Raw genomic sequence first — 11,648 nt, forward strand, 5'->3', positions numbered from 1 at the left:
GGCAACGCATCGCTCCGAAGTGGAGAAGCATACCTAGTCGGTGTCTGAGTTTCCTGCTTCCCTGCGGTGACTGAGCGCCGCAATGGATAGGCAGTCAGTCATCTTCAACAGATTGGTCACACAAATGGAGGGCTCCCCATCCCCATAGTCATATGGTCAGCCACATCACATGTACCTGGCCCTTCCATCCAGCATGCCATTTTATTCCACACTAGTGCATCATGGTAGTGGACGCTTGGGCATGACTGAGTTGATGGGGTCTGGGACAGGTTCCTCATCCCTCCAACTCGTTCCTCTCAATGCTGGAATGAGGTGTGCGTCGGACTAAACCTCCTTAATGCTGCTAGCTCACTGTTCACTTTTGTTGTAATGTTCTGTGCGACACTTTAAGGATGGAGATGCTATGGTGCTGGGTGGTGGTGTTTGTTGTGTTTACTCTTTTTATGTTTGTTCTGTGGTGTTCAAGTGTGGAGTGGATTTGCACTGTTATTTGTCCATTCCATGGTTCACTTCTAGTTTAAGCATGATGTGAAATGTTTACGTTGCGATATCTACCTCAGATATTTATGAAGCAGTATGATTTCTCAAAGAACATCTTTTATTAAATTTTTGACAAGCACACAAGTTTCATTTATATGCACCCATTCCTTTGTGAGAGCACATAACATGCCAGGCAGCAGGCTCATGTTGCCACATTGGGTGCGGAGGGTGGAGAGGGGAACAAGTTGTGCTAAATGGGGAGCTAGGGTGGCAGGGACATACCCTTACCAGACGACATAATGGCAGAATGGATGGCCTGGTGCCCGTGGGCCTGCTGATCATTACAACCTGCGCTATTGGGTGCAGGACCATCTGCTTCAACCAATGTCCACTCTGAAGGGAAGCCTTCTTTGTTAATTTCACATATATTGTGCAGTACACAGCAGGCAAATGCAACATCTGGGTCTAAGGCGGTAGAGATATCTAAACACTTGGACAGGCAACGCCAGTGGCCTTTTAGATGGCCAAATGCTTGTTCCACCACTATCCTTGCAGAATTAAGGGCCTTGTTAAATCTTCGTTGATCTGGATCCAGTTCTGTGTGAACCCTTTCATCAGCCAGCTTTGTAGGGGGTATGCCATATCACCTACAAGATGCGCTGGAACCTCCACCCCATCAACATCCTTGGACACCTGCATACACAACAATGCAGAAATATAGTTAGTTCATGCATCTGAACGTTGACACAACAAACATGCATAACATATTGAAACACGGAGCTTTGAAGGGTGAACACTCACACCATGTGTGAAGAGGCATCCGCCCTGGTCCTCTGCCTTTCTATACAGAGGAGAGTTGGCAAGCACTCGGGCATTATGAGTGAGGCCCGGCCAACTAACAAACACATCTGAGAAGCTGTAACATGAATGAAAATTATAGTGAAGTTATAGTCATTTGAGATGTGATGTGATAAAGATCAATAGAGGCTTAACTCACCAGAATCTGTGGTCGACCACCACTTGCAGAACCACTGAATGCCACCCTTTGTGATTGTAGTAGACTGCAGCATGCACGCTGGGGGTGATAATGGGAATGTATGACCCATCAATGATACCAGCACACATTGGGTATCCCCTTTGCGCAAAGCCGTCAATGGTCTCCTGGAAACGTGTTCCATTTGGCAGGGAGATGAAACGTTTTCCAAGGAACTTCCTCAAGACGGCAGTCACCTCCTGCACAACCATGCACACGGAGCTGACGCCTATTCCAAAGATGGTACTGATGGATCAATACTCACAAGGGGTGGCATACCACCACAGGGCCACAGGTAATTGAAGTCCAAGCTCCAATGGTTGCTGCAAGTCTGGTTTATTCAGCATCAGGTGAGCTTCTAAGTGTTCCAGCATGAAGTGAAAGGTGCCATGCGACATATGAAAGTGTCTCCTCCACTCAGCATCATCAAATTTGGTGAGGATATTACTCCAGAACTCAACGCCCTGGTATCAGTTCAACCTCCAGAGACACTGATGTGTCACCATAGCTATTTGACTGACCAGTAGCATTCGCCTTCGTCTGCAGCGCTTACGCTCCAGGCGCCTTTCAACCACTAACTGCTGCCTTCTTGCCCTCAACGTTTGCAGGAACCTTCTCCTGATTGCACCTATATGATTTTCAGATCTCAACAGCACAAATAGTCATACCAAGGATCTGCCGTATCTCAGTCTGAACACTCAGAAAGGCTGAAATCATCATCATTATGTCTCCTGCCTGCACAGGGTCTGCCATCATCCTGTATTCCTTCTTGTCGCGCTCAAAATGACATCCATTAGTGGGTGGGAGCCAGAGTGTGCTCAGAGGCGCATCCGGTGCAGTTGTGTCCTTCAAGTGGCCAGCTTTGCGCTACCACCTGAACTGCATTTCAAAGGGCCACATCTGCTTCTCCAGGCGCATTCTTAGCGGAGAATGCGCCTGAAGAAGCCTAAAGCAAGGCTTATTTGAAGGCGGAGCGGCTCAATGGCTTCCCCGTTATTCCGCATCTCCCTCAGATCAACGGTGGCGGGTGAGAGGCAGTGAGATACTCCGGAATTGACGGGGACACCCTCGTCGGGTGTTTTAGTCATCACTGCCATTGAGGTAGATTTCTCCAATTAAGGGAACTTCACTCTGACATGATGTTTAGAATCAAAGACCAGAGGGAGATATTAGCGGAACAATCGGGGACCGTGAGGTGTCATGTCCCTGAGAGCGATGTGATATAGGATCTATGAATACCGGAGCAGCCGGAATATTAGTCGCGACTGGTTATTTTGTCGCCATGCTTTAACGAGTAAATGACCCCACTTTCTATTCGCCCTGAAAATATTCCCGAGAGTAACCACGACCCTACCTCGCGCGCGATCCGACTCGATCGTAATCCAAAGTTAGGAAGAAATAAACATTTATTTAAGTCACAAGAGATACGGGGGGGTGGGGGGATAAAATAGAGCTCTTAAAAGAACTTTTGTTTGTTTGATGTGTGGTCGGTCCAGGTGGGGGTTTGAGTCCCTGCAGCTCCGTGACGGCTCTTGGAATTTCTGATGGTATCGGGTCTCCGTCAGGACCGTGGAAGTGGATCGGCAGCAACGAGGCTTCTTCATGTCCAGCCCGAGAAGGATACACTCGCGGGACGCTTCAGTCGCTCAGGTCGACCTGCTTCTTTCCCGCCACTTTTCCTTCTCCCCTCTATGGTCCAGGGTGAAGACTCGCCCCTCACAATTTGACGGGCAGCCGTTCACACCGTGGCATTCCCGCCTCATCGCTGATTGGACCGCAGGCATTCAGGCCTCAACGCCGATTGGTCCGCAGTCTCTGGGGTTTGAGCCGAAGCCAAACACGAAGAACTCAGCAGGTGAAACAGCATTGCGGGGAGAAAAAGAATGATCAACGTTTCGAGACTGAACCCCTTCCCCACACCTGAGGTGTTTTGGCTCGAAACGCCGACCAATCTTTCTTCTCTCACAGAGTTCTTCCAGCAGCTTCCCATCATCAACAGACTCCTGTGTGTCTTGGGTTTAAACCCAATCGGATCAGGCGATTGATGCCTTGGAGAACAGTCATGCGGTTTGAGATATCCCGCCAACTTCAGAGCAACACATTTTGAGAAGATGTTGATTTGCACATATCAAGTAGTTTGTGACTAGAAACGCTGTGGGTCCCTCTCTGTGCCAGACAAGAAGCTGGTCATTGGATATGGGGTGCTCTTAGTGTTGCTATATTGGGTAAAGTTCAATGTTAGAGAGTTATGCAGCTCGAAAATAGGTCGTTTAGCCCAGCATGTCCATGCCGACCAAGTTGTCCAACTGAGCTCCTCTCATTTTCCTATATCTGGGCCATATCCCTTTATATTTTTCTGTGCATCCGTCTAACTACGTTTTAAACAAGGTAATAATATCCACCTCCAGTTTCCTCTGCAGTTCCTTTGATCTGTCAACCAGCTCATGTGGTAAAAGTAGCTCCTCAGGACCCTTAACAATCTTCCTGCTCTCCCTCTTGATTTTCTATCCCACTATAAGGTCACCACTCTGCCTCCTTCCCTGCAGATAGAAAGCCACAGCCTGTTCTGGGTGACCAAGGGTCATTTTTTTTCACTGGAATAGTTATATTGAAGGAGCTGGTAAAGGAATAGGTAAGGACAAATACAATTAAGACATTTAAAAAGCACAGAGAGGAAATGTTTTGAAAACATGGCACAAGCTCTGGCAGACAACTGATGGGAATTGACTGGATGGGCCAAATGGCATGTTTTGGAGCAATAAATCTCCTTGAACACTTTCACACACAACACTGAAAGCGCCTCACACCCAATGAATTGCTTCTTGCAAATCATGAAGAGAGATGTATAATTTTTTTCAGTCACAAACGGTTAAATATTTGCAAAATGACATCTTTTCGATTCTGAAAATTGGCGGGAATTCTCATAACGGACAATTTGGCCTCAAGGTTCGATTCTCCAGTCAGATTCGGCTCAACCCTGTTGTCAGGGTCCCAACGACCCAATCAGCGTTGAGGCGGGAAATCGGCAGCGTATATAAGGCAGCCTGTTAGGGCGTGGGGTGCCAGTCTTCGAGACGTCGGAGGAGTGAAAGCGGTCGAAGAAGAAGAGGAGGAGGACAGCGGCGGCGGACGGAGAAGAGGAGGAGGAAGCGGGCGGCGGACGGAGAAGAGGAGGAGGAGGCGGGCGGCGGACGGAGAAGAGGAAGAGGAGGGCGGCGGTCTGCGACAGAAGCATCGAGCATGTGCGGTCGAGGCGGGGACGGCGTGAAGAAGTCTGACCGGTTCTCGGGAGATCCGGCACCAGCGCCTTGAGCCGTGTAACATGTAAGAATCACTTTCTTGTTTTTTTTTCACGGTGCTTATCGCGGACACATAGCGAATATTTTGGTCTCCGTTTAATGTGATGGACATAATCCATTTGCGGCCATCGGGTGAGGGGGATTTGATTCGGATGTTGTGGTGGTTTGCGAGTGGAGATGGGCCACTCCCTTGCCACACCCACCTGACCAGCAGCTTCAAGCCTATCGGCAAGCGGAGCTTGTAATGTTTTCGGGAACATATCCTTCAATTGTTTCTATTATCCCCACAGATATTCCCGAGCGGCTCCTCTGCCAACTGCGCGGCTGGTCGGGGAGATCGCCGACGCCGCCCGGACTGACCCACCGACCCAGATCTCGCCGGCGTGGAGCTGCGCGCACCCCGTCTGTCCTGGTGCGGCTCTGAGACCTGTGCGCTGCCCGCGCTGCGCCGGTTATCGTGCCCCAGGCAGCCAGCTGAGCCGTCGCATCCACGGGGAAACGCCGGACGTCCGACCTCACCGCAGGAGCACAGGTTTTTTTTTACTGCTCTTTTCATTTTCACCTTTGAGAGATGATTAAGTGTGGACGAGGTGGTAGAATAGCGGTGGCTTCGGAGATTTCGTCCTGAGGGGAGGGCCAGTAGTAGAAAGGGATGCTACTTTATTGACAACCCGCGAGAAGCAAATTGCGGACATTTAAACGCGGGCCGCTCACCCCGTTCGTTTTGGAGGGAGGGAGGAAACCGGAGCACACGGGCAAACTCACGGGAGAGAACACCTTCCAGACGGCGCCGAGTTCGAACTCACCTCGCCGGCCCTGTAATTTAATTGTGAATATGTTGTGATAAAATAATTTGATGCTGTATAAGATAAAGGTCTGCTTTCAGTATGATGGGTTGAAAACTTTCACACAGTTCTCCAGTTGATGGAACTGTTCCTTGACGGTTGCGCGAAATGGGCCAGCCTTCTCGTTTTGTAATTGGGAGCCCTGTTGCGAGGTTTATTGGTCACGTTGTTCTGCATCCGAGCGGTGAAAACGTGTGAGAAAGCTTGTGTTTTGATGGCTGCCTGGTGAATATTCTTGTCCAGTTATCCGTGCATCTGTCAGGTCGCCATGTACAAGGTCCAGTCTGGTCATTTTGGTTGTCCATGTGCAGAAAATAAAACCGTTCAAAGTGCAGAGTTACAGAGAAGGATCCTCGAAAACAGAACAAGGGCAACATTGTTTCTCTGCGAGGCCCCTTGGGGAGTGTGAAACAGTTGGGCGATTTCATATTTGCCTCATTTTTCCTGACAAGTTTACATTTATTCTAACGTTAATCGGAGTTCCAACATTTGTTTTTGGGGCTGTAAGTCAATCCATTCAAAGCAGAAGAATCGAAATTGCCGAGAGATGTGGAATATGGAAAGATCAATTGGAATGGAGCAAGGAGAACATGATTTTATTGTCGTGATGTTCATCCGGGAGTATTAAAAATAGTGATGTTCAAAACAGCCATGAAGTGTGATGGCGCATGAATTCCCAATCATTTTCTTCTGATTCCCTCTTCCATCGGGAATGTCGAGGTAGCGTGGATTATTGAAGGCGCTTCTTTTCAAAGGCAGGGAGATGTGCAGATTAAGATGAAGGTGTGGGGAAGGTTTGTGTGTTAGTCAGAGCTGCTTTTAAAAGCGTTTTCAAATTGAGCTATGCAATGAGGATCCTGATCGGATTTTTTTTCGGTGGTGCCTCTGTTACCGTTGTTGAGAGATGGGGTGGGGGGGTTTGGCACGTGAACTTCTCAAGCATCTTGGCAGTGACAGTCACCAATCGGGATTATTGGAGCAGATAAGATGACGATCAGAGCTGTGGCGCTGACTTGCTATCTCTGAGGAGTTGCCATGTCTATGCAGAGTAAGGAAACTCGTGCAGAGTGCTAAAAGCAAGGGCAATCTTGTGTGACTGCTGTAAGGTTCAGGAATATCATGGTTTTGTGCTTGGAATCTGGTCATTTGAGGATGAGAGTTTATTGATGTATACATTGAATTTGCTTCAGCCGCACTGGTATATAAATGTATCAAATTCGACACCAACATTAAGTTACCACCAAATATTACGAGTCAGGAAAAGAGAAAAATATAAAAGGATAGCTCAATATTCATTAAAGGTTGTGCAAAATGTTAATGAGATTTCAAAACTACAGCAGATCTTTTAGTCTGGAGCAATTTAGACTTTTTGTCCTAAAGTGAGGTTCAAGATCCTGATGGATGTTAGGAAAAAAAACTGTTTCATTTTGTTGCAATTCAGTTTTCTGTATCTTCTGCCTGAAGGTGAGAACAGATTTTGACCTGATGATTTAATGATCATGAATCTTCTTGACAATAATTTTGATATAACATAAATTGTATTAAAATGAATATTTTCCCTTGTATACAACATGTTTCAATCAATTCCCTGTAAATTTCTGAAATGTTTATTAAAGATTTAAATGGTTTAATAAGATTGTTTCTGTGGAAAGGTAAATTAGCAAGAGTATCATTACAAAAATTGATTTGGAAATATTCTTTAGGAGGACGACAACTACCATATTTCCAAAGCTATTATGAGGCAACCCAGTTAAAATTTATTAAGAATGTTTGATATTGATCAACCTTCGATGTGGGCTAAGATGGAGATGGCTCAGATTTCGGAACGATCAGTTTATTTATAAATGGAATCCTTGTCTTTTGTGGAATTATAATTTACCTGTGTTAAAACATTTAATGGAGATATGGTATAATAGGGATCAAATTGTTGGAACTAAAGGTTTATTGTATCAGAATAAATTGTTTCCTTTTACTTGCAATCCTGGGAACAGAGAGGTATTAAATTGGTGGGAGATTGTTATGAAGCTGGCTTTTTTTTTGTCATTTAATAGATTTATAGAAAAATTTGGAATTACATCAAATGCATTGTTTACATATTATCAAGTCTTTGCTTTGTTATTAGAGAATTTTGGATGTGAGTTAAGGTTAACTAAGCAAACTAAATTTGAAATTTTACTTACTGATCGAGGTAAAAAAGGATTAATTTCAGAAATGTATGGTTTGTTGCAACATAAAATGACTAAATTGGACTTGTATTAAACAAAAAATAAAGGAGAGAATGGTTTGTCTATTCCAATATCTCAGGAAGAATGGATTATTTTGTGTGAAGATGGTATGACCAAATTAATAAATGTGAGATATAGATTAGTTCACTATAATTTTTTCCACCAGCTTTATTTAACTCCTGAGAGGTTAAGGAAATATGGATTGAGTACTTTGGATTTGTGTTTTTGATGTGGTAAAGAGGTTGGTTCCTTTCTACATTCAGTATGGCTTTGTGAAAAGATGAAACCCTTATGGTGTCGGATTATGGAGTTTTTGGAAGGTTGATTTAAATTTAAACTTGCACTTGGTCTATTATTAATTGTGTTGGGATATAGTATGACATTGAGTTTGCTGCTAAAATTAGAGAAATTCCAAATTGCATTTATTCGCTTTGCATTGGCAGCAGCTAGAAACTATAGCGATTACTTGGAAGAACGAAATTGAATTGAGAATTCAAAGATGACATATAGAGTTGAGATCTTATATTCCATTGTTTCTGTACCTTAGGGTGCATTCTGATGGATTCATTTGTGGGTGCCTCTGCAAAAGTTGTTGAGGGATGATTAAATTTCACAGGCACCTGGAAAAAAAAGTATGAGTTGATTTTTTTTTTGCCATCACATCCACCAAACCAGGATCATAGAAGAAGGTAATGTGCCCACCTTGAGGTAATATAGCTCCAACATACAATCAATTGTATTGTGACGTGTACTTGAGATATGGTGAAATGATTGTTTTGTTGCCACCAAGGAAGACAATCCATGCATGTGTATAGGAAGTAAAACATAGTGCAGAATGTCAATGTACAGAGGAGTCAGTGAGAATGGAGTAAAGAGATATTTTTCTATTGTGAAGTTTGTTTAGGAGTGTGATATCAGTGATTATAGTAACAACTTTGAATCTGGTACATGATGGAAAGATAAAGGGTGTGGCTGAGTTGGGATCAGCCCCTCAATATTTTGGCTGTTTATTTAAAGTTGATGGGAGGGAAGAATGCTTGGATGACCTGAGCTGAATTCCCCACTCTTTGTGGTTTCTTATCAACTTTCGTGGAGCAGAATGCTTTCAAAATTTTTTATATTTGCAATAGATGTTGAGGCATGCGGGGTACATACCTAATTTTCTCATGTATCTGAGAAACTACTGTATATTTTGACATACAAGTCAACCTTCAGATAAGTCAGGTCTCCATTGTTAGCCTCATTTTCATGGCTTATATCATAAATCAAGTGTATGAGATGACTCCCCATCAAAAAAAAATTAAGCAAGCGAGTGATTACAATAACAATAAAAAAACCCTTTGCTTCTGGCTCGGAAGATGCCAAATGAAGCTGGGTCCAGGTCTTCAGCATCAGCTGCAGCTGGACGCAGTGAAGGCGACTCCATTCTCAACATTGGGTGCGGTACCATCCATATCGAAGAAGTTGCCTCACTGCCCAAGTATCCTTGGTGCAGGAATCAGGGCAACGTGTCGGCTTGTGCAGGAGCGGCAACCTCGGTCTCACGGGCAGGAGTGGCAACTTTGGACTATCGGGGAGGAGTGGAGGGTTACGGTGGAAGTGGGGAGGTGTCGGAGTGTGATGGCGTCAGTGATGGGGAATGCTTCAGGAGTCATCATGAATGCCAAATCTATGTCAAGCTCTTTTTTTGAGTTTAAAGTCTAATTTTTTTTATCTGGCGAATAAGTCGACCCCTGATTTTTTGAGTGCTTTTTGAGGTTTTCAAAACTCTTCTTACATGCCAAAATATATGGTAGGTGTTTATGTGCTTTCATGGCTATACCTTTTACCAATCTGGACCACTGGTGGAGGTAGCTTGGCCAGAACCCAATCCGTTGCAAGAGGAAAAGGAAGAGGACAGATAACTCAAGCTCAAGTTGAATGTTATTGTCGCATGATTTGAAGTACACTGAAAAGGATCGATTTATGTGTGATCAATCAAGATGGCATCCACATTGAAGTATGGCAATTAAATCACAGTCTAGAATCCAGGGCTAAAATATATATCAATAAGAAGGGAGGAAAGGCAACATTTTATTTTTTGTGAGTTTTGTTTAGCAGTGGAACAGCAACAGTATATTATCTTCTCAGTATCTGGTGATGTGTGATTTGAGTTGGAGAATTTGTCATGTATGCTGCACAAATGCCCTGAAATTCTCACTTCCTGCAGCTGCACAAGTATATCAGATGTATCTACAAGAGAATAAATTAAATTACTGCAATATTCCATGAGGCGGAATAAGAGATAAGTATAAAAGGGCAGGTAAATATTTGTTATTGCATTTAGTACAAACTGAGTGTGTTGTTTCAATGGTGATCTTTTGGTGTTCCTGGAGGAACTTATGACTTGGTTTAGAGTGATACATAGAGGTTGAAGAGCCTGTCATTCAGGGGTATGGGGGATTCTGTTGTTGAACTTAGGTGATGAACTTTAGGCTCTTGTAACTTCAAAGGCTTTTTTCTGTGCATTCTTGACTGCAGTTCAACCAACTTGGACCATTCAAGGAGGCAATATAACAAGAAGAAATGCCGGACCTTTGGTGAGGAAACTTGGTAAATTTCAATTCCTGAACATTGAAGGAGGATAGCACAAACCCTGATGATGAGCGAATGCAAAGCTGGGACCATCGATGGAAGCATGAATGATTGGACTCAGCTATGAAATTTGAAGGAGGGAAAAGAGCTCAAGTACAATTTTGGATTGCTATGGATACAGTCAAAATTGTTTGATTATTATGCTTTTATGCTTATTTAGCACGACAATCCAGACACATGCAGCAAATTAAATACAGTACAGGTATTAGAGTTACCGACAGCAATCAGCGAGAATGGAGTGCGGATATAATTTTTTTTTTCCTGGTGTAGCATTTGTTTATTCACAAGTATAACACCACCAATATAGTCATTGTTTTGAATCTGATGTTTTGCAATTTCAAATTGTGTTCTTTTTTCTTTCTGATAGAAGAATGGAGAACAGCAGGTGTTCAGATTGGGATGAGTCACTTAATATGTTGTCTGTTTCACTGAAGAACCAGTGTACGTAGGCACATTTGATGGCAAGGAAGGAGAACTATGTGAAGGTTTGAACTATCTTTAAAGGTTTCTGCAGCATCTTGTAATCCAAGGTGGAGCAGGAACTGTGGAGCAGGGATTGTGGTACTGACTGTTCATCCTGACAGGATTTTGTCCATGGTGTATTTGTAAAATTTGATCAATGCACAGCGTTCATGCAAAGTTTTCTCAGGTGTGAGTGGAAATAGTGTGGAATTGGAGCATTTTCGTATTCATCATATGAAGCACTCCTGGATCATCAGAGGAGGAAACTAGGCTGGCAGGAATCGGGAAACATTGCAGTAGGCAATGTGACGAGAACTAAGTTTAACAAATTGAAAGAAACAAGATGCCCAGAACTGAGTTGGATCATTCGATGGAGCTAAGTAGGTTCAGGACCTAGCCAGGCTCATGAATGTAGGTAAGGGGACCAGAACCAAGCCAGACCATTGATGGTGGGCTCAGGTTTGAGCTGCAAATATCGACAGGCAAGGCACGAGGGAACAAAGCTGGATCCATCGTCAGAGGCATGGAGGGACTGGACCCACCTGGGTCCATTTACCAAGGCAAGGCATGGCAAGATTCAGAATGGACCCTCAACAGAGACAAGGTGTAACAGGAACGGGAAAATAACTTGGTCAGGGTGGGATGAATTCTTCTGCAGGTTGGCTGATAA

At 44.1% G+C, this 11,648-nt stretch overlaps 2 long non-coding RNA genes across 2 annotated transcripts; one reads left to right on the forward strand and one right to left on the reverse strand.

Annotated features, from left to right (window-relative positions):
- Positions 1-580: 580 nt before the first annotated feature.
- LOC138762705 (uncharacterized) lies at positions 581-5,404 on the reverse strand. The gene is made up of 2 exons (XR_011357068.1): positions 5,016-5,404; positions 581-1,173 (listed from the first exon to the last, which is right to left on the reverse strand). It is a non-coding gene; the product is annotated as an uncharacterized lncRNA (long non-coding RNA).
- On the forward strand, positions 4,623-11,232 carry LOC138762703 (uncharacterized). The gene is made up of 3 exons (XR_011357067.1): positions 4,623-4,837; positions 5,103-5,344; positions 10,403-11,232. It is a non-coding gene; the product is annotated as an uncharacterized lncRNA (long non-coding RNA).
- The last annotated feature ends 416 nt before the right edge of the window (positions 11,233-11,648 follow it).

The sequence above is a fragment of the Narcine bancroftii genome, chromosome 5, assembly GCF_036971445.1.
Source record: "Narcine bancroftii isolate sNarBan1 chromosome 5, sNarBan1.hap1, whole genome shotgun sequence".
Lineage (NCBI taxonomy): Eukaryota > Metazoa > Chordata > Chondrichthyes > Torpediniformes > Narcinidae > Narcine > Narcine bancroftii.